This window comes from Protopterus annectens, chromosome 7.part0, assembly GCF_019279795.1.
Source record: "Protopterus annectens isolate FY-2018-M chromosome 7.part0, PAN1.0, whole genome shotgun sequence".
Lineage (NCBI taxonomy): Eukaryota > Metazoa > Chordata > Ceratodontiformes > Protopteridae > Protopterus > Protopterus annectens.
In genome coordinates, this window is record NC_056739.1 from 386,303,830 (window position 1) to 386,328,188 (window position 24,359).

The following is a 24,359-nucleotide window of genomic DNA, read 5'->3' on the forward strand; positions in this document are numbered from 1 at the left end:
GGAGATGAAGTAACAGCTAGTGTAGTGGTTACTTACTTGAATGGTACCACTAACTTTTTGAATTCTATGAGTTTCTTTAATGAGGTGTGCATCCCTTATTTGGATGTTCACTTATTTAAAGACAATATAAAAGAAAGATACTCTACAAAAATATTTCGTAAAGAAACTTACTTGAATTCCTTGCTGCACTTTATCAGTTCTCGTCCTTTCTATCAAAAGAAATCGGTGGTAAAGGGACAACTGGTACATGCAGCAAGAATGACATCAGAGGATAAATTATTTGTGGAAGAGTGTCTAATATTGAAAGGAATGTTCCTAAAAAGAGGTTACCCTGAAAAATTAGTGAAGGAACTTATTGAAGAAGTAAAACATAAGAGGTTAATAGGGATATATAAACCTATTCTTGGGAACCACGGGAGGGAAGTATTAGCAAACTGTGACACATTATGCGAGGGTTATTAATGAAATAGTAAGAGCTGTAAATACATAACCTAATAGTTTGATAACATCTTATAGTATGGATGCAGATAGTATTAGGGGCATCTTAAGGCAATACTGGGGGATACTGTCCACCGATAATGAAATTGTCAAAAAAGTGGGAGAAAACCATGTGGGAAGTTCCAAGAGTGATGAGTGTAAGAACACCTGGTATGTTTAAATACGAAGCCTGTAATGTATGTGGATATATGGCGTCTGGTTATACTTTCAAAACTGACAATAAAACGTATGAAGTGAATGGGAGGTATAACTGTAATTCCATATCAGTGATCTATCTTGCACAGTGTCAGATGTGCCCTGCCTACAATATTGGTAAAACCAATAGAAAATTAAAAAACAGGGTATATGATGAGCACATAAATCGCATTAGAAATAGGAAAGAAGAGAACACACTGGCAAGACATCATAATAGCCATCCAGGTCACATACTTAACTTTAGAGTAATCGATCAGATTATACCGACTGTTACAGGGGGGCCATTTTCATTACTATTAGAAAAGCAAGAGGTCCTATTGCATTGCGTTAAACGCTAGTAGAAAGCCAGGATTGAATGAGGTAACGTCTATAGCTTGTATCCTCAAATTAAAAAGCCTACAGAGATGAAGAATGCAAATAAAACAATGACTCCCAATAAGAGGAACAAATAACAATGAATATTACATGTGTATAACATTATTATGTGCCTTTATATAAACGTTTGAATATTTGTTAATGGCTTACATAAGAAATGACAATGTATAGAAATTTGTCAAGCTCATGTTGTTGATGGGGGAAGGGGGTGAATTGTTAGCTAGAAATTTAAATGATTTGACTGCTGACTTTGCTGTTATGATAAGTTTTTTAACTACTTAATACTTTATTTTAAAAGTAAGTGTAGAATAGAATGTGATGAATTATTCAGTATTTATTTAAGCATAGAATATGAGTTTTTTAAAGTGAATGGTTTTACGCAGTATTTTAAATGAAATTATAAATGAAATTATATATGAAATTGTTGAATTAGGAAAGGTTGTTAGGAATTGTTTAATTGTTTAATTAGTGTTAAGTCAATTAACGTGCTGTATTTAAATTGTGTGTATTAGATGTACATTTGTCTGAAGAAGTCCGGTCACCAAACCGAGTGAAAAGTGTTTTACTTTACCTGTCTTTTTCAATTTGTTGTTTTATTAAACTTTGTGCAGTCGAAAAGCTACCTTTGTGCCTTTTATTATGTTTATTTGTGTGTGTGTCAGAAGCTTGTGTGTGTGTGTCCGAAGCTTGTGTGTGTGTCCCAGTCACATTTAACTGGTAGTTAGAATTTCTGAGCCTCAAACCCTGTACCTTATTCTCTACCCACACCACCACTTGTGATTCAGGGAGTTTAGTCCATAAGTCACCACTGTTTAGATTTTCACAAAATATTTGGCTCATACTTTTGGTCTGTTCCTCTTAAAATGTGTGGTTTTCTGGCAAATCAGTGAGAATGGAATTCACTAAATAATGATAGCCCTTTAAGTTTCAGTCTTCCTATCTTTTTTGGAAACACATGTTAACACAAAACATTCAGTCATCCTATCTTTTTTTGGAAACACATGATAACACAAAACACTATTTTAGCAACTTTCTAAGATTATACAAGCAATATTTAAAATGTATCCCTGGTTTTTGGGCCTTTGCCCCCCCCCCAAATAAATTTTGGCTTTTTTCAGATTTCTTCTGCTGTGAAATTGAAAGCTTTAGTTGTGTCAAGTGGATGGTGCAGTTGTAGTGTTGTTGCCTCACAGCAAGAGGTTCTCTGGTTTGATTCTTCTCTGGGATGCCTTTTGTGTAGCATCTCTATGTCCTCCCTGTGTATGTGTGTGTGGGTTCCCTCTGGGTGCAGCAGTTTTCTCCCATGTTATAAAGACATGCGTCTGGAGCATTTCTCCCTGTGTCTCTGCTAAAAATTGGCTTTGTTCCAAGTTTGACTTTCCTGTTAAATAAATAAGAAATTTTACAAGAAGCTGAGAGCTTCAGGGGAACAGAAGTTTAGTGCTGTTTATTCCAGGTCTGTTTGCATTGTTAGTAACACAGTAGGTAGTAGCCTTACTTTTGATCCAAAAGGCTGTGGGTTCTACTCCCACAGTATGCAGATGGATCACTGATACTGTACTGTGTTGTACTTTAAAGGGAGAGGATGCTGCAGTCCTGTGAATGTCCTCCTTTGGAGGAATTACCTAGTAACTATGAACTTGTTATCAGTTTGACATCCATTCCCTATTGCAATAGTACTAGTTTATCATTTTTTTAATGTAATGTAGGCAAATTATTCTTCAAGGGCAACAGCCACTTTATTTGTAGATGAAACAATGAAATATAAAGTTGTTTTACAGCAGCAACCTCTTCATTAGTCACAGCTCCCTTTGATGTGGAATTATTTAGATGACTTACTTCTGCAGAGATTTTTGCATATTTACTGATATTGGTGGATTGTAATGACAGAAGTCTGAGTGGCCCTTTATGGTTGAAATTTTCTGAAATGGGTCATTTTGTTATTATTGGTTCATACATTTTGTTTCATTGCTTACTAGAAGACTGTTCAAAACTACAAATTTAAAGCACATTCTAGCAATTGGTGCTGTATTATACAGGGAATATAATTTAATACAATCAGGAGGATGAATCAAAGAATCCATACATGATGCATGACCCTAAAAATGTGTTTGAAAACAGCCCCAGAGGAAAGTTTGAAAGGCTCAAAATCATGGGCAAATTTTAAGCTTTACTCTTGTTACCAAAGCAATGGATGAAGGTAAAACAGTTCACACCACAATACCTTGACCTGGCCAAGCCTTTTGACACAATCCCCTACTCAGGTGTAGTACAAAAGATGAATAATGTAGGAGCAAACACGTATGTCACCAGCTGCATTGCCAACTTGGCTCACAGGATGCAGGAGATCAAAATAGTGGAAGAGACCAATCACCAATGGAGTTCCCCAGGGTTCAGTGCTGAGACCTTTTCTGTTTGGCATATACATCTCAAAAGTAAAAGGAAATACCAAAGGGCTTTTGCTGGCTAACTTTGAGATGACTGCAAGCTTGGAGCAGTTATTGAATCCTGAAATTACTTAACCATCATGCAGGAAGTTTTGTCCCATATAGTAACTGGTGTCAAAATCATGACAATGCCCGCTGAGAACTGACCCAATTGTTTGGCATTTGGGAACTTGTGTGTACAGTGACCTAACTTTTGACCAGCATGTGGCCAGAGTCATAAGAAAGATTTTTTATATTGCACAGCTTATAAACAAATTGATTGTGACTATATCTAGAGATGTTGTTGTCCTCCTTTACAAAGCTTTCATTAGGTCAATCATTTTGTATAATGCCCACTTTGTCATGTATCTGTCCAGCTCCATGCAACAATTGGAATACCATCAGAGATACCTTACTAAAAGGATACAAGTCCTAAACAATAGGTCTTGCATGGACCACCTCAAAGATTTATTACTATACTCAGTATCCTACAGAGTGCTTAGAGGTGACATGTCTGTCATACAAGGCATCCTCCGACCTAATACAGATGGACCTACTGAACATCAGCAAGTCAAATGGCATCAGAAATACTCAGTCTGGGTATCTAAACTGAATGTTGTGGAGAGATGGGTATATATCACAGAGGCTACCATGGTTCTAGAAAAGACTATCCATACAAATAAAACAAAGTTCATCCGTCCATATTCAAATGCAACTTGGATGTAAGGATGGGTAATAGAAAATGTACTCCAGGATTGCTCCTCATGCCACTAATGGATAGAAGCAGTTCTTAAATGTTGCATCCCTTAAAAAGGTCTCCTCAAATTATTTATGGTATGATCACAGTTATTTTCACTAGGGCTAATATAAAATTATCAGCCATGGGATAGGTAAGACCAATCAGAAAATGTTAATTTAAGCACCAAAAGGGAATTGGCTAAGCTTAAAATGTCCTCCAGGTGAACCTATGTTATGATAATAAATAGTTATAAAAAAATTGCCCTTTTTAGATCACTAAGTGCCCCTCTCACCCTCAACCCCCCCCCCCCCAGTCTTCAACAGCTTCCGGTGCCTATCCAAGTTTTCCTTCCTCACCACTCACATTCCTAAAACACATACCAGATTCCACCTCACCTCCAAAAATCTCCAAGGAACAAGTCCTCAAACCACTATCCAAGGCCAAAAACACAGCTTCTATAGGGCAAAATAAGAAACCAGGCTATCTACTGGTCATCATGATGTAGGACCTCTCAATCTCTCTACAGATCCATATCCCATTTAATATCAGATCCAGATCCCATTTAATATCAGTCTCCAAGTGAGTTTGTACCAGATAAGTGGAGAAATGCGACTCTCATTCCCCTGTGGAAAGATGGGGCATCAATGGATCTGGGCAATTGTAGGCCAATAACCCTATAATTAGCCTTATTTGTAAGGCTACAGAAAGGATCATTAGGAATTAATAAATAAGGATCTAAAAAATCTCAACCTGAGCCAATTCAGTTATTGTCAAGGTAAAATTCTGCTTACTTAATCTGGTCAACTTCTTCAAGAAGTTTACTGAAGCAATGAATGACGGAAAATGGGTGGATAATTTTACAAATGCTGAGATCATCAATTCCTTGTGTTTATTACATGTGTCATTTAATTTTATCAGCCTCTCGCCATCTCTTTTTAAACAAACTCTCTGCTCATGACTGTTGCAAGTAATTGCTACCATCATTTATTCCTCCTCCTCCCTTTTAAGAGTTCACCTTTTGTACTGTAATTTCACACCAAACATGTCATACCATGTTAAACGCTGCCTGGGCTTTATGTTTGTTTCTGCAATTATACTTATGAATCTCTTGCCTGCCATCATCTTGTTATTTGTGTAATTATTATTTGCTGCCTTATGACACATATTTATGATTTCTTAGGTATTACCTGATGTAGTCTGCACATACATACCACACCTGCATGGCTAACATGCAGAGAGGTAAAGTTACATCCTACAGCTGTGCATGAAAGGCCATATATTTTAAGACATTTTGAAGTAATCGGTTACTGTCTTGTGTGTGTGTGTGTGTGTGTGTGTGTGTGTGTGTGTGTGTGTGTGTGTGTGTATATATATATATATATATATATATATATATATATATATATATATATACATATATATTCCATTGGTATGTTGTTTTATTATCCTTAGGAAAGATCAAAGCAGATCATCACAGCAGTACTGTTTATTACCCAAATGTGCAAACAGCAATTTGTTACTTTTAAAGTAGTGCTTCTCAAAGTACCTGCTGTGAAGGGCCAGTTTTTATTTCTGGCATATCAGCTAAGACTGCAATGAAATAAATGAATTAAGCAGAGTGTCTGAAGGCTGTCACTCCCACATAAGCTATGAGGATCTAGGTATTCTGAGGTGCATTTTAGAGATTTTTTTTTCTGGACTTGATCCCAAAGCAACTTTATTTAAACACAGTTTTCACTGCAATACAATGCAAGGGCAGTCTGCATGCATGGTGCACTGTCCAACAGACAGAGTATGGTATATGCATTTCATTTGACAATACAACAATCTTTGAGAGTACCTATGATTTTATTCCCCATTGCATACTTCCCCCAACCCAAGATGTGCAATTTCCATTAAGCATTTTTAAACTTAAAACAATTAGTTCAAATAAACATTGGAAAGTTCCATACATAGGTATATACTAGGCTAGCCATCACCAGTGCCTTTAAAAGCCTAGCCATGCAATCCAGTCCAACTATGCTCCTATGTATCATGGGCTTTTATTAGGAGGAGGTATGTAAGTTACTATGTTTTTGGAGATTATGTGGGGGGAGGGATTATATTAGTTTGGGTAGCATTGTCTGTCTTTATCAGAGACACTGCAGCCTGGCCTGGGAGGATTTCTAATTTCCCATCGATTGGTCAAGGTTGCATTTTAAATATGGTAAAGGATTGACTCTGCCTCACATGGATAGAGAACCTGTTCCAGAGCTTAGGAATCCTCTGACACACTCATCTGTCATGCCACCATGTTTGAAGCTGTTCATTTTGTGGATGTGCAAAAGGCCCATCTGAGCTGGATGCAAGAATACCTTGAATGCCAAGCATAGATCACATCTCAGTAACCTGTAAGAGCAAGTATATAGACAGGGCGTTAAGGTAATCTATACATTTCAATGCAATTCTAGCAGCTAGTGCTCTACAACATTTTGGTAGTTGGTACTGATGGATATTAAATCTTTAGTGCCCAAGCTTGGAGTAGATACTTTTTGACTTCTACAGGGATCCAACCCAAAACAGAGGTCTCTGAGCTATCAAGCCTATGATGCCCCAACACTGGCTTGGTAATCAAGGAGCCTCAATCCTCACCACTGGCAACAGTGGGGCATGTACACACTTGGAGGATGACAAGTACACAGTAAAGTGCAATTTCCCTTAAGAGCACACAGAGATCACAGTCAGTCTGAGGCTGTTTTTTTCTCTCTTTCTCCAGATCCATAGTAATTGTCCCCACTGGCACAGCTATAGTGCTGAGTCCTAATCCAGGGTTGAAAGCCAAGTCCCCCAACACTCTCTCTGTCCAATCAGTGCTTCATGTCCCTGCCCAAGTAGCTGACACACACATTCTTGGAGATTTGTTTTATAGACACACACACACACACACACACACACACACACACACACACACACACACACACACACACACAGAGACATACACATACACACACACACACACACACACACACACACACACACACACACACACACACACACACACACACACACACACACACACACACACACACACACACACACACACACCTGGGAAAGGCTGACATAGGTTCACTAGCTCTCCCCCTTCTACCCTGACTATAAGGTAGTTATCACTGCCACCAGAACCCCTTATCATTTATTTTAATGCCCTTAAAAAAGGGTTCCTATTAGAACTATGAACACTTGAAATTTCGAATGGCATATGGTCAACACCATATGATCGAAATTACAAGCGTTCAAAGGTTAAACATAACAGCACCATTCAGTGCAGAATGGGAGAATTTCCCTTTTTTGCACTGAAGTGTGATCTCAGAGGTGATATATTTAAGTAGGGGGGTGTGGAGGATGCAGCGGGGCTTGCCCTCCTGCCTGCACCATTAAGGTAAGTTTTTTTTTGTTTGTTTTACTATATATTTGAATTTTTAAACTTCGATCATATGTTGTTGAACATATGGGATTCGAAGTTTAGAAAGTTCGAATATATAATATAGACCCTTAACAAAGGGTGTCCAATCCTACTGTATAATGTTACTTTTAATCCAAATGGCAGTTTGCCAAGAGCAAGGGTATTAGGAGTGGCCTGCACAGTGTCACCAAATAAATATGCAAGTACTCTCAGACCTTAAATATGTCTCACAAATATCAGCCACAAAGATAGGTTTAAATATATTTAATAATAAATAATAAAAGAACAAGACAATATTAAATATGTCTTCACAGTGACATCAGAGTTCAAAATCACAGGAAATATTTAAAACAACATTGCAGGACAGTTTCAAATAAATGCAGAAAATATCTAAACTAATCTTTGCTATATTCCTTATTGAATCTAAAAGAATGTACTGTACCCTAGTTAACCTACTTACAGCAAGGCAAGACAGATGTGTTGAGTGGATGTTTGCAGTGGATGCTGCCAGGTCAAAGACAAAATACAAAATGCATAGTCACTCTTTCAGAGAATTCTTAAATTAATATCAAGTTTTACTGCTGGGATACTTGCAGCATGACATCACTTTTTGTCACCTGACTTCAGTTCCCATGTTAAGCCCCCATTGTCAGAAGCTAACAACATTTAGCATCTCCCTGTGAAAAATACATATCCCTCAGCTCTTTGCAACTGCTGGAAGACATAAAACAATAAAACACTTACACTACAATGCAGAAGACTCCCTAGTTCTAGACATTATGTCTCATTTTTACATTGAAACTAACTTTTGTGACGCAGTTATAAAACAATTTAATTTCAATCATTTTTCTGAAGTTTTGAAAGTTAACCTTTTATGTGCCAGTTCCCACTGTTAAAACATATACATTTACACAGTTACAATAGTTTATATATATTTCTGTTCTAATCCAGCAGGGTACACTGTGGTCACAACTCTAAGCTCAGTACTGTACAAACCCTTTTCACACATACTTCTGTACCAGCAGTTTGATATACACATAACATACAGTTCTAATACACTTTTAACACAAGAATGTGAATCATGTTGACATTCGCAACTCATATATAATTATTTACAAAATTCTAGATAGCTGGGCTGGCAGTGCCTCTTTCTCTCACACTTCTATATAAATCATATTAATATTTACAAATGTCATATAATTATTTACAAAACTAAAGTGAGCTGGGATGACAATATTTCCTTGTGTGACAAAACCCATTAAGTTGAATATGTACCTACACTTTGAAAATAACCATATATCATCATGCTAGTAAGTCAGAACACCTAATTATTACACCCCACTCTTCAAACAATTCTTACAACCAATTACCAATATTGTTTAATTTTCATTTGCAGCATTTAGCTACTTCTTTTTATCCTACTGTCCCCCTACTTGGTGCATTAACTCCTTTTCTCTAACAGTTGTTTTGCAAAAATCATGGCATTTTTTCCTCTCTTGCAAGTAAATCACCTTAAAAAATAATCACAGGATTTTTAAACTAATCCTCACCTTACTTCTTCATAAGTAATCAGAGCCATATTTTATCATCCTCTGTTCTGTTGTTCTGTTAGAAATGTAAGCTATGAAATGCATTAACCCACCCTGTTCCAAAGAAATAAATTTATATGCACATGTGCAAAATTTATCTTCCTTCATATTGCCACGGGCACCTATGTTCCTCAAATCCTCATTTTGCTCTTTCACAGATTTTTCTCCTAAAGATCCTGTAGCAGGACAGTTATAGTATCCTCTGTGTTAAGTCTTGCATTTCAATTTACCTCTTCACTTCTCCCCCTTCCTTGACTCATAGTCTCATCCATCCATGGGAGCTGCCTTTTCATAAACTGGTGTTTTTATCCACCTGCTAACTTTTTTAGACCCATCTTCAGTTAGTCTATTAATTTTATAAGTTCTTAAAGGTCAGACACTATACCTATTCTATTTCCTGTTCATTGCCTTTTTTGCTAACAGAAGAATAATACTTATCACCTCCCTAGCAGGGGCATCTGGAACATCTTCCTCTGTTGCACTTAGAAAATATTTAGTCTTTGTTAACAAAATGACCTCCTGCTAGCATCCATGAAAAATTCTTCCAGTCTAAATCTAAAACTTCTCAAACCAGGACAACTGCAGACAATGTGTGTTCAAATGCCCACCTCCGCAGTGGCACACCTCCATCAAACTTCTACTTGTACCCAGGGTCATCTGTATCCTCTCAGGAGTATAAACGTATGCATGTAGGCACTTCCATACAGATATTCTAAACCTTCTAGACCTTATTGCTTTTGAATATTATCCATTCTTCCTTCCACCTGCAAATTCTATACTCCTAACAGTGTTCCATTATCTAACCATCTTACTAGCCACAGTGTTGGTATCCTTTAGAAACATTTTGTATGACTTTGAAATGGTTACTCTCTACATATCATGTATTTTTCCATTTCAGTTTTCAACTTTTCCAAGCCAATCTACCTACTTCACCTGCCTCAGCATAGTACTGCCCACCCTCCACCTTAAATTTTGAAAGTGCACATCCATCTAAGGTTATAGCCCATATATTTTTTGAGCTTCCTCCGAAGTTCAATATGTCTCCTACAATTAGCTGGTCCTGATATCTTATTGCCATCCCTAACTTAGTCCATTGTGACTCAGCTCCTACTCCCCTGTCTTTGCCTTCCATTCTTCCCCTATTGACAAAATTTCTTGTCTCCATTTGTTTAGAGAGGTCATCTAAAACAGTATTTTATCTCTTTGCTGAACACATCCAGGAAGGGAGGGTGTAAAATGTTTGACCCCCTCTTCCTGACAGAATCTCCAACAAGTCTGTTTCCCCTAGCCAGGGAAAAGTTTTGTTTACCTTGCTTTTCCATCTTGCACAGTAACATTACAGGGCATGTCCCCCAAAAAACAGTAGTACAGCTTTAAAGTCCCATATCTGGGATGGCCAGTCCCTTTCGATTGGCATTGCCCGATGTACCCTTGTTTACTGAGTTTCCACCTTGTTAAGTTTCCCTTACTTTCCGCACCGTATCCTGCTATGCCCCATGTCTGGGTATCTCCTGTGTGTGGAATAGGCAGACCCTGAGGTATTTAAATGCATTCTGATCTCCACTATCTGGCATCCTGTCTAACTTGCATTCCTCATTCTTAATGTTTATCTTATTTATCCTTATCTTGTCCTGGTTAACTCTGTAACCAGGTAACTTGCAAAATTTCTCAAGTAACATATGTAATATGCTTATGTCTTCTTCTGGGTTTCATAGTATAAGAATGTCATATGACTATAGAGCAATCTTAATTTCTAGGTTTCCCCATATGTGTACCCCTTAATTTAGATTCCCCCACTCCTAGACTCCAAATACAAGGCAAAAAAGCTGTGGTGGTATCAGGTATCTCTGCCTCATTCACTTGGCAAGTTATATACAGTTAGTCAGCTCACATCAAATTCTCCTTGGCCTGCAGCGCTTGTTATAACTTTCTTGGTAGCTCTAAAGTGCTCAAGAAAGGTCATACATTTTATAACTAAGATTGCCCAGTTAGCTATAAAATATCTTCTCAGTGTCTACTGAAGTAGCCACTTCCCACACCTTTATCCATATGTACTGTATAATGATTAGGTTTTTTAGATCATCCAAGGTTCCCCCTTCCTTCCACAAGCTCACATTTATCCTTATCTACTAACCTGGCAACTAGAGGTGCCAGGCTATTTGCTAGGATTTCCATGAACACTTTACAATGATGGTTCATTATTATTATTGGGCAATACAAGCCGACCATAGCAGTGTCTTTTCAAGTTTTGGTATAACCATTATAATACCTCTTCCATGAAGTCAGGATCTCAACACCCTGTAAGGCTTGGTTTATCAGTTTTACCCATATCTGTGTTAGGTTTTCACCTACTCTTTTCAATAATTCAGTGGGATTGCATTGTAGTCTGTTAAATTGCCACTTTTCTGCCCAATGCCTCCACAACCCACTTTTCTGATATTATGGCATCCAGTCTGTCTGATTGGACATTGGTTAGTTAAGGTATCATTAACGGTCTCAGAAATCCTTAGTCTCTTGATGTTTCTCTTTGAATTGCTCTTCCCCTTTGTAAACAGCATCAAAATAAGTGAGGAAAACTTACTGTATCCTCTTGAAAGCTTGTACCCATTCCTTTTTATCTTATCTGCATATTCTACGTATCATCCTTTCTACTCTTTGTTGTCTCAATCTGCTCACTAAAGTTCTGACCACCTTATGCGTTTCCCCATTGCCCATTTCCCCTACTGTTATTTCTTGAGTCAGAATTCTAGAATCTTTGTACCTGTGCTTCTTTCTCTCTGTCCTCAGCTAGTCAGCATCCTCCTCTGATAATCTTACTAGATTGTCTGAGTTGGTGGATTCCCCTATCACCTCCTTTTATCTGCTCCTTTACAAGTTCCACCTTTAAGGGCTGAATACTATGTGCTCTATTTCCATATTAAGGGTTAACTGGACCCAGCTACTAAATCTGCCATCACCTATCTGGTATGCTGAATATCTCCAATATCCACTGACAGATTAAACTTCACAGAGATGGAGGTTCCAGAAAGAAAGAAAAAATAACTTTCCACAAATCAATAGTCAGTTTGTTTCCATGGCATTAAGATGTCAGAACACTCCTTAGGGTCATCACCATTCTATCAGTGAGAGATATATAAAACTGCTAACAGGATGAAAGTTACCTTGAAGACAGGGGCAAGACGGCAGGTTTTTGCACCAAGCTGTAGTGACTGATTTTGGAGTTAAGGAAAATCAGAGTCGTTCCTTTCGTGACTTGCAGTAAGAACGCTGAAAAGCCAAATAAACTAACATGACTGATGCATACATTGTCTGACAAACCTCCAATGTCTACTTTCAATATGATAACTGCAAGGCTTATAAAATCACTTAGATTTAATGATAATGCCAAACAATGGGACTGGAAAAGACTGGAGTTGTTTATTTAAATGTCATTGGCTTCTTGATTATTGCATTATTAATGTACCATCACATGACATGCTAGTATATTATAGCTATTCATCTTAGAACTGCAGATAAATTATAGAGTAACTTATTTGCACAAAGTATGGCAGATGCATCATATACAGAATAAAGAGCGCTGTAGCTTTAAATATAGCAGCAGCTCTTAGCGGTATTATGTCATGTCTTTCCCTTCACTTAGTATATCTGAGGCTAAACCATGAGTCAGAAGGATATGTTGCCTCTTTATTCAGGCCTATTTCTACTACACATCTTCCAAGGTATAAATATAGCTTTAAATATGGGGAAAGCTATTAACAGGATGCGTTATGTAATGCTTTTCCTTTAGTCAGCATAGTCGGAGTAAAATGCTTAGCATTAATGCACATCTTGGTATCTTGCCTCTTTATTCGGTCCTATCTTGACTATGAGCCTTCTAATGGCACAATATACTTTGGGTGTGTCTGGTTTAAAGTCAACATTTTAATTAGACTACATCTAAGAGAATATCCTCATTGCTAGTTCTCAACGCACTAAGTGCCTTACTAAACAGGCCACCATCACATTAAGAAAGGTTGCATGCATTGCAGTCTTGGCTTATAGTTTGCCACTAATGACTTTAATCGAAACTAGATGTAGCTCCCAAATTTTACTAAGCAAAGTCTGTCACATTACATTGCAATGATGCCATACTGATCACCACTGCATAGCTCTCAACCAATAAGGGATAAATCCAGATATAATCAGGGACAATCAGGGAAATTTAAAATATCTGTACTATTAACATGAGACATTGATAGAACAGAATGTGCAGTAGTATACATTTTCTGAAATAAATATCATCAATAACTAATTATTGTCATGAATTATTAAATGTAATTCACCACATTTTCTTCAAAAGTCACTACTTTTAGGAGGGATTAAGAGGGGCAATGCTAAAATTCAAGTCAAAATCAAGGACACTTGAGAGGTATGCTCCAAGTCTAACACCTGCTAAAGCTAATCATTTTTACTTTTTAGCACAGGGCTACTTTTAAGCTTTCAACACGACTGCACAAAATTCCCTGTCTTGTCAATATCTTGTACCTCAGAACTCATTTTAGACTAGTTTGCTGTAACGTGGTAGACAAACTCATAGTCAGAGGCCAATACTAGATTTGGATTTTAATTTCTTCTACCATACACTCCAGTTCTCACCTGAACACACAGTCTTGCTGCAGAGATATCTGTAGAGTAAAATGCAATGCTGATACAACCATGGCATTTATTAGCATATATCCTTCATGTACATTCTGTACTGACATAACTTCTTTCTGCTGGCCAGCTTTTGATGCATAACCTGACTAACCTATACCTATACCAGAAAGACCTATTTTTGTAACTTCTCTCCAAGTCCAGTATTCCAGCACCAGCAGAAATTACTGTACTATTTCCTTTGTATTTTGTTATATCTCTTTATCAGACTAGAATGGCACTGCTTAACCTTAATTTATCTTAAAATGTCTTTTTTGTTAAGTGTGCAAGTATTGAAAAGGACCTTGTTTTGCAGTCTATCTATTTCCTCTAAATGAAGAAATGAATGGATAAATAACTGAATAACTGTCTTAACTGTTTGGATGTCCTTTCTTCACCTGTGACAAACGCCTACTTAGACTACTATATAAGGTAGTTCATCTCTATAGATGTACAGATGTGGAAACACATTTATTACACAACACATTAGGTAAGGGGAAAGTGAAGCTGATGCAGTAAGGTAAAATAGCCCGAGTTTATGGTTAATAGCAACTTGTTTTATTACTTGTCATATTAACAAGCTACTCATATTAGGTATCTGCTTAGAAATTCACAAACATGTATCATAAGCAAAAGTCAATCAACAAAAATTATACAAATGAAACAAGGTATGTACTGCTAATAGCAGAGCCTTGTGTACATTTCTGCAGACTTTGAATTGCCTCTGCAATTTCTGAGGAAAGAAATAGTCTCATGTTTTGGAGTCTTGCATTAACATACTAGATATGCTGGATTTTTGAAGTTCATTTTTATGCCTTAGTCCCAGGTAAGCAGGATATCTCCTTCCCTCTAGGAAGGTGGATAGTCTATCAAATTATATTAAATTACAATGTACGAGCAAGACAGTGTGCTTCAGAACCAGACTGCCACTCTTCACCCACAGAGATTAAGGCAGTAATGCTAATTACTGTGTTGTTGTAAATGCTTCATAACAGTTATAAATTAGGAACTGTGCTTCTATAATTAATCAGGCCATACATATTCCATCAGGTTTTGCTAAAAGTAATATTAGATCATTGATGTTTATATTTATAATCTTTAAATTGTTTTGAAGTATCTGGTGTCCTAAATTTTAATGTAAAACAATTACCTTAATAAGCAGTAATACTATGAAACATAATCACAGTTATTATTTAGAGAATTACTCTCAGAGCAAACTATCACTTGTGTTTTTGTTTAAGTGCTCTTTTTCTGTTAACTAAATGTAGAGAGTGGCACAGAAAAAAAATCACATCAGTATATATCTTTGCTGAAGGTACAGCCCTGATCCATTTCCCAAATAAGTCATGCAAAATAACTCCCTGGTGGAATTTATTATACAGTTCATTATGCAGTATTTGAAACTTGAAACTCAAGCTTTGATTCAAAGTAGTCAAGTGGCCAGAAAACTCACATTGGTATTAAGGGAAAATTACTATTAATACGTCTAGGGGAAAGATGCCGAAATGTTTAAGTGCTGGATGAGGGGCTATCTAGAATGTGATTCGGTATGTATTGCATGTAATTATGCAAATTATTGAAAGTCACAGTGTCAACCATGTTGGAATGTGTCCATATCTCTGCCATCATTCTGAAGGACATAAGGACAAGGAGGCTAAAAGATTTGTACTAATACTAGTAATATGCGGTAAGAGAACTGCCTTCATGTCAAAATTATCCTAATGCACAGGGGATTTAAATCATACACTGACAACCATTTAAAACAGGACTCCCAAGATCATTGGGCACAGTTATACAGTGAAAGCTTTATATTCAATAAAGATAATCATCTTGTGACTACAAAATGGTAATGTTAAATCAGCAACATTCAACATTAAATAAAGTGAACATTTTGGTAAAATGCTCATTACAGGTTTTTATTCAGCAAAACTGCAAAATTTCCTTCTTGCATGAGAAATATATGAAGCAGTTTTGCATCATTTCACCTGCATTTTGGAAAAATAAAAACAGAATTTCAAAGTTGCGTGAGAAAAAATAAAGACTACAGCAGAGACTCTTTCCTGCCGTGGCCTCAATTTACTCTCGTATGTCACAAGACTTTTCATCCAAATGGTAGTTGTTCTTTGTTGCATTTGCAACTGTATCGGAAAAATTGTCATTTGTTACAATTCTTGTTTAAAATCTTCGAAAGGACAACCATTTCAGTTTCCTATGTGTAATATAACTACTAAATGATTTTTATTCTCTCTGACAGAGGCATAATGGCACATCAGTTATCACTGCTATCTCTGTAGTTCTTTTACCAGTTCATTTCTCGACTGGGGTGCTTCCTATGTGGAGACTGCATATCCCCTGCCAGTCTACAAGAGTTTTCACCAAGCAATCCAGCATTCTCCCCTCCCATAGCTCAAACACATGTTGTAAATTGAACGGAGCTCCTCTAAACTGATTATAAGTGTCATGCACGCATATAGGGGACTGAGATTGGGGGATTTGCATAATAACGAAGGTATTCATCTCACAGAAAAGGTAAAGGGTTTGATTCTCACATTTGGGAAATCTACTAGATTATGGCATGAAAGGAACCTATGTCATTTGGAATAACGTACACATGCATCCTATGAGACACTGAAACTATCACAGTGAGCATATGCATCCTGTGATATACTGTAACTATCACAGTGTGCACATGCATCCTGTGACACACTGTAACTATCACAGTGTGCACATGCATCCTGTGACACACTGTAACTATCACAGTGTGCACATGCATCCTGTGACACACTGTAACTATCATAGCATGCACATGCATCATGTGACACACTGTAACTATCACAGTGTGCACATGCATCCTGTGACACACTGTAACTATCATAGCATGCACATGCATCATGTGACACACTGTAACTATCACAGTGTGCACATGCATCCTGTGACACACTGTAACTATTATAGCATGCACATGCATCATGTGACACACTGTAACTATCACAGTGTGCACATGCATCCTGTGACACACTGTAACTATCATAGCATGCACATGCATCCTGTGACACACTGTAACTATCACAGTGTGCACATGCATCCTGTGACACACTGTAACTATCACAGTGTGCACATGCATCCTGTGACACACTGTAACTATCACAGTGTGCACATGCATCCTGTGACACACTGTAACTATCATAGCATGCACATGCATCCTGTGACACACTGTAACTATCACAGTGTGCACATGCATCCTGTGACACACTGTAACTATCACAGTGTGCACATGCATCCTGTGACACACTGTAACTATCATAGCATGCACATGCATCCTGTGACACACTGTAACTATCATAGCATGCACATGCATCCTGTGACACACTGTAACTATCACAGTGTGCACATGCATCCTGTGACACACTGTAACTATCACAGTGTGCACATGCATCCTGTGACACACTGTAACTATCACAGTGTGCACATGCATCCTGTGACACACTGTAACTATCATAGCATGCACATGCATCCTGTGACACACTGTAACTATCACAGTGTGCATATGCATCCTGTGACACACTGTAACTATCACAGTGTGCACATGCATCCTGTGACACACTGTAACTATCACAGTGTGCACATGCATCCCGTGATACACTGTAACTATCACAGCATGCACATGCATCCCGTGATACACTGGAACTATCAAGAATTAACTTCCCTGCATACTTCATCTGTACCTAAATTGTAGGGATGCCCATGATTTTGGCTTAAACTTTCTACATCCTTTCTTAAATTAGAAGTTTTAAAAGATGTTCTAAGTTAGTACTGCATGTATTTACAAGTGACACTAATGTGGAGCTTTTTCCTTATTTGTTGTTCTTCCTTCTGCAAAGGTACAGCTGTGTAAGATCTTATTATAACAATAGATGTCCTACTGCTCACTGGTGCAGTCTTTATACTTGGGATATTCTGCCAGCATACCAAAACATTTACACCTTCCCAGTATTGTATGTCGGATGTATGTCCTACATGCAAGGAGCAAGGTACATATGTGATCTATAGATGCCTAATCCTCTGAACTGAAGCACCCCAGGAGTAGCAGAGCAGTCCCAGAGAAAGAACATGCCCATCCTGAAAGGGGAAACAGAGGAAAGCTCTTGGCCAGCAATAGGGAAAGAGGAAACTAAAAAGGGGACAGGAGAGAGAGAGATCCAATACAGTAACAGTGAGAAATAGGGCATTACTGTTATGATTACATCTTACACACCTGTATTATGTCCTTCTTTATCACTCAATGTATATTCCAAGGTGTGTAGTACCTTCTCACTTGCATAGGATCACAAGAATGTACTAGGCTAATGGCCATAGAGCCTTTTTCATCCTAGCCATTCATGTCTCAATTTTCCCAATCATCAATGCAATGCCCATGGGCTAGAATGGATTTGGTATATCCTGGTGTCTTAGGGCATCAATAAACTGCCCCTGTCCATAAAGGCTACAGGAGACAAGTCAGGGGTGAATTTATGATTTCCCATCCATGTGTCAAAATTGCATTTGAATAGGCTTAAAGAAGAGCTCTGTTTCACATGAATGGGAAGTCTGCTCCAGAGAAGGTGTAATCTCTGAAATACATACCTATCCCTCCAACATTGTTTGTATCACCAGTGAGGTTTAGATCCTTATATAGGGTATTTCTAGTACTGTTTGTTTCACAAATGTGCAGCAGATCCATCAGAGCTGGACTGGAAAATAGCTTGTAAATTAGACATAGATCACCCCTCCCTCAGTAGTCTGGAGGAGACAAAGTACAGGGGACAGGGCTTTGAGATAGTCTGCAAAGGGAATATTATTGACACCTTGTATTGTTTGAGTAAGGAATCTCCGTGGCCACTCTAGTTGTTGCAAATTCCTGGTCAAGTACATGCCAAAGGGGGCATTGTACTCAATTATTAGTCTAATGAGGGTTGAGTATATGGGACTATGACCTCCTTAGATTTGGATGCCATGCCCTAACTTATAAGTTGTGCCACACAGAAAGATTTTCTCACCCCCATGGACACATGGTGATCAAAGTTCAGGTTACTGTCAACCTACGTTCCCAAGTCTATTCTTAGGAGAGTGTTATCAATGTTGTAATTGCAGAAGTTGTCATCTTCCCAAACAGTATAATTATGCATTTTTGCATTGATTTTTAGGCTACAGTTCTAACACCAGTTATTTGTCTGTGTCAGACCTTCCTGGAGGATAGCTACATCTTTGGGAGATTCAATGATTGCACCCTGTTTGCAGCTGATAGCAAATTTAGTCAGGCAAAGGCAGTCTTAATTTGCCTTGACTTCAGAAAATTACATTCCAAACCAGGAGAGGTCCCACTACTGAGCCCTGTGGGACACCACTGTAAAAGGCCTCTTGGTGGAGATGGATTCTCTCAACCTAACTTCATGTGTCCTATCTGTGAGCCTATTGACTATTCATTGGAGATAAAGAGATTTATGTCTAAATTTGTGAGTTTGTCTACAATACTCGAGCGGTATTGTGTCAAATGCTTTTGCCAGGTCAAAGTAGGCAGTATGAACCATTTTGCACTCCTCCATGGCTCTAGTCGTCATCATCATCTCCTTATTTCCCATTTTCTACATGGGGTCAGTGTGTAATGCTGGCTGTCACCACCTCTCTCTCAGTTCAGTGCCACACTCCTGCTTTCTTCGACACTCATGCCTGACTGTCACAGATCTTCTCTCACAAATTCCATCCATCTCTTTGCTGGACACCATTGTTTCCTCTTACCTCCTTCCTGTTTGTCCAAAATCTTTTTCACCAGATTGTCCTCTGCTTTTATGCATATGTGCCGAACCACTGATCTTTTCTGCAATTGGAGCTACTTTGGCTTTTGCTCTTATGTCCTCATTTATTTGTCTGTACCACAATGTGTATCCTCCCACCCTTTGCAGGAACTTTATTTCCATCATATCTAGCTTTCTCATATGCTGTACCATGCAGTAGTACTGGTCACACCACTGTTTTGCACACCTTACTTTTCATCTTCTATGGCATTCTTCTCTCTTATACTACACCTGATACTCCATGCCAGTTGGCTGCAGCCCCTCTGATTCAAGTTTTGATCTCTTCATTCAGACTCTTTTTCTCCTCAACCACCCTTCCCAGATACTTGAAGCTATTAACCTGTTCCACTATCTTCCCTTCTGTCTCAATTCTCAGCTTCTACTGATTTTCCCAATTTGCTGCCATTACCTCTGTCATATCTGTACTTAGTTTCATACCATGTGGCATCAGTTTGGCATTCCATTCTTCCTATCCTTTGCTGAAAATCTTGCTCAGAGTCTGCCTGTAATGCAATGCCACATTTTCTGCTTACAGCAACCTTGTCGATAAGTCCCCATATGACCTGTTTGTTGATGTGGTCCATCACCAGTTTGAACAGCAGTGGGCTCAGAGATGAAGCCTGAGGCACATCCACTCCCACTGGGAATCCCTGTGTGAGACTGAACACTGTACACACATGAGTCATTGGATCCTTGTACATAGTCTGCACTAATTCTACCAGTGTTTCTGGGACTTCAAACCACTGCAGTACTGCAGAAATCAGCTTTCTTGTGACCTTGTCATATGCTTTCTCCAAATCTAGGAATGCCCAGTTGGACTCTTTCCTCATCTCTACCTTCTTCTCAACTGTCTGACGGCAAATATCGGGCCATTTATGCTGGATCCTTATGTGACTCTGAACTGCTCATCTCCCATCTTATGTTCTATGACTCTGCATATCTGTTTATCTATCACCCTGTCCAGAACTTTCATGCAATGTGATAGGAGTTTGATGCCTCTGTACTGACCACAGTTGTGGATGTCCCCTTTGTTCTTGCACACTGGCACTAGTATGTTTATTTTCCAGTCACCTGGGATACTCCTTTCTCTCCACACTGCTATGAGTGCTCTCAGGAGCTGTTTCTCCCCATCTCACCCAGTATCTTTATCATATCTGCCGTGACCTCATCTGATCCTCCTGCTTTCTCTGACTTTATTTTCCTTAGTGCTGTTCTTCTTCTAGGGTGGGCCCCTCTTCTTCTCTCATCATAGGCCGTTTCTGGGATAGTACAGCTTCTGTGGGGTTTTCTTCATTCAGAAGCTGCTGGAAATACTCCTTCCATCTATCCGTGATGGCCTGTGGTCTGGTATGTAGGTTGTGGCTGGCATCTTTTATGAAGGGTGTCTGATTATCTTCATCTTTCTGTCTTTGCTTTGCAACCTGATATAATTTCTTTGTGCCCCCCTACTAAGTCACTTTCCAGAAGCTGATAGAGTGCCTCTGATGCCCTGTTATTTGCTATTGCAACCATTTTCTCAGCTTCTTTGTTACCCAACCAATATTCCTTCCTAACCTTGTCCATCTTTTCTATCTCCCCCTTTTTCCTGCACTCCTTTTTTCTTTTGAGGACTTCCCGGACTTTTGCATTCCACCACCAGCTTTTCTTATGTACCTTATTTCTATACCTGGTTTGGCCACATGACTGTTCTATAGTCCTCACATATGCTGTTTTGAGGTGCTGCCATTCTTCTTCAACTCCACCTGTTTCCTCCTCTTTTTGGGGGTGCTAGGGCCTGGAGTAATTCCTTGAAATGCATTTTCTCTCTAGTCAGCTTCCAGGTATTTAGCCTGACTGACTGTTTCATTGAGAATGACTTTTCAATCACGATTCTGCCCCAGTGCCTTTTCCTTACTAGGAGGTAGTCTACTAGAATTGCATGGTGGCCACTCTTGTATGTGATCTTGTGACCATCTCTCTTTGTGAACCACGTGTTGGCTACTATCAACCCATTTGCCAGACAGAAGTCTATAATGGCCTCTCCTTTATTTCTGTTGTCCCACTCATGTGAACCCAGGCAGTCATCATATCTTGTTTTGTCTGTCCAGATATGTGCATTCAAGTCACCCATTATCAACACCAATTCATGTTGTCCTGCTTTATCTAGTAAGTCCTGCAACTTCTGTATGAATGGACTCTTTTCTTCACTATCACAACCCTGCTGTGAGGCATAGGCTGAGCTTATGAATACTGCTCTATCATTACATTAGAGTCGGATTCCCATGAGCCTGTCACTAATTCTGATGCATCATTCAGTGCCTTTTTGGGGCCTTCCTCTCACTACAATTCTCACATAATTTCCAGCCTGTCCTCCTCCTGAGTAGTAGACTCTGGATCCCAAATCAAGTGTCTTTGCTGCACTACCCTTCCATCTTGAATCTTGGATACAAAGGACGTCCATCCTCCTCCGTACCATCAAGTCATTCACCTCCATGCTGCATCCCGTCAATGAACCAACACTGTGTGTAACAATTCTTAGTTCAAATTTGGCAGGCTGATTGGTTTTATGTCCAGCTTTCGCTCAACAGAGCTATCCCAAGTAACCAAGGCTAGGCAACTGGACACCAGTCAGCCAGTAGCTTATTGACCCAGGGCTGCTGGGCTTTATTATGGTACACACTGGCCAATAGAGGCACATACACCCCTCCCACTGTTAGCATAGATCCCTGACATAGGTCTGAGTAGGCTGGGTCCTCAACCAGCTTATCACTGGCCCATTTGGCAACATTAGTCAACATGACCAAATCACCTAGAGCCATATTTTACACCATCCAGTGGCTAACCCTGCTACAGCGCACAGTCTGTGATCTGTGTTCTACTTTCTTGAGGATATTGCGCACCGCAATATATGCCCAAACCAGTTGGTTTATACAACTCTTCTCCCTAAAGGGCACCATGTAGAGTCTGTGCTGCTGCTCACAGCTCCATTAATTGGTGAGTTTGAGATAGAAACAGTCAGCATACTTTTTGAAAGAACCCCACAGAGACACAGGGAGAACATGCAAATGCCAAGCAGGCATTGACTGGAGGTCAAGATCAAACCTGGTACTTTGTGCATGGGAGGCAAAGACCTTAACCATTATGCCAACTGGCTCTAGTGACCTCCTCAAAAAAGTCCAGCAAGTTTAGTAGGCATGACCTGCCATTGACTAAACTGATCTGTGATAGGTCCAGTGTTTGAAGATTTCCTAAGTTTTTCTTTATCAGTTCCACAATAATTCTTTCCATGGCTTTGCATATAAGACTAGTCAAACTTATGGGTCTTTAGTTCCCTGGGTCTGCTGATGGTTTGCCTTTGTGTAGAGGGATGACAGTTGCAGTCCTCCATTCCCTAGAAATGACACATGTCTGGAGACGGTAGTTAAATAGAGATTGTAGTGGGCCTGATGGATGATGCTTTAAGCTATTTAGTAGGCATACTAAATCATAGTATTAATAACCCAAAAGACTTCAAAAAATTAAAAAAAAGAGACATATTGGGATATTATTAGGACCCATTGATGCAGTGTTTTTAGATCTGGAGAGTGCTAGGAGCCAAAAGTGGACCCAAAGACAGACAGGCAGAAATTTAGACCTCTAGATGACCTGGGACCCAAAGGGAATGAAAGGCCTGAAGAGCTGTGATTAGAGCCGTTGTCTCAGATATTGATGCAGTCTGACATCCATTGCTGGGACGAAAGACCCGAACTTTTAGGTGTTGGAGAAAGATCCCTATCCCTAACCTCAATCAGAAGAATCTGTGTACAGCACTTGAGTAGGAAGAGGAACCTGAAAAGGCAGACGTGGATTTAGGGAGCTCTGCTGAATCTACCAATGGACTTTGAGTTTGAAACAGGGGAAAAGAGGGACTGGAAACTTCAAAAGGTGGCTGGAGACAAGCACTTTGAGTTTGAAACAGGGGAAAAGAGGGACTGGAAACTCCAAATGGTGGCTGGAGACAAGCATTTTTTTAAACAAGAAATATCTTTATTAAATTATCATGCATGACATAGGCAATTATACAGTTATATAAATGAAAAATGAAAACAAACAATATTGAGATAATTTTAGTTGCGAGCATTATGCGTCGCTTATAATCTCTCCAGTCATAGTCAGTCAAACATTACATAGCTCATTCAAATCCTGCCTTGTTTTAAACCCCGTTCCTCCTCTACCTGTATTGTTCCCACAATTCCCATTTTTTCGTAGGTAATTTGCTCTTACCTTTTTTCTAAAGATCCTAATTCTAGTTGTTTTATCTCTGTTATTATATTTACTGCTTCTGGTAAGGTTGGTTTAAACTTTGCTTTCCATTTCTAGCAACTGATTTTTGGCAGCCACCATAAATAGACTTAGCAAGTCCTATGTGTAGTTAATTACGATTCTGTATCATAGCTCAAAAAATCATTTCCTTAGTTACAGCAATTTTCTCACACAGTATCCCTGACAAAGCAGTCTGAAGGAAATCTTTAAAATCTGCCAACTCATTACACTCCCAGAAAACATGTTCCCAGTTCACTCTTGAGATACCATTAAAATTTTGTCATATGGAGTTTGGCAAAAAGATGGGAATGG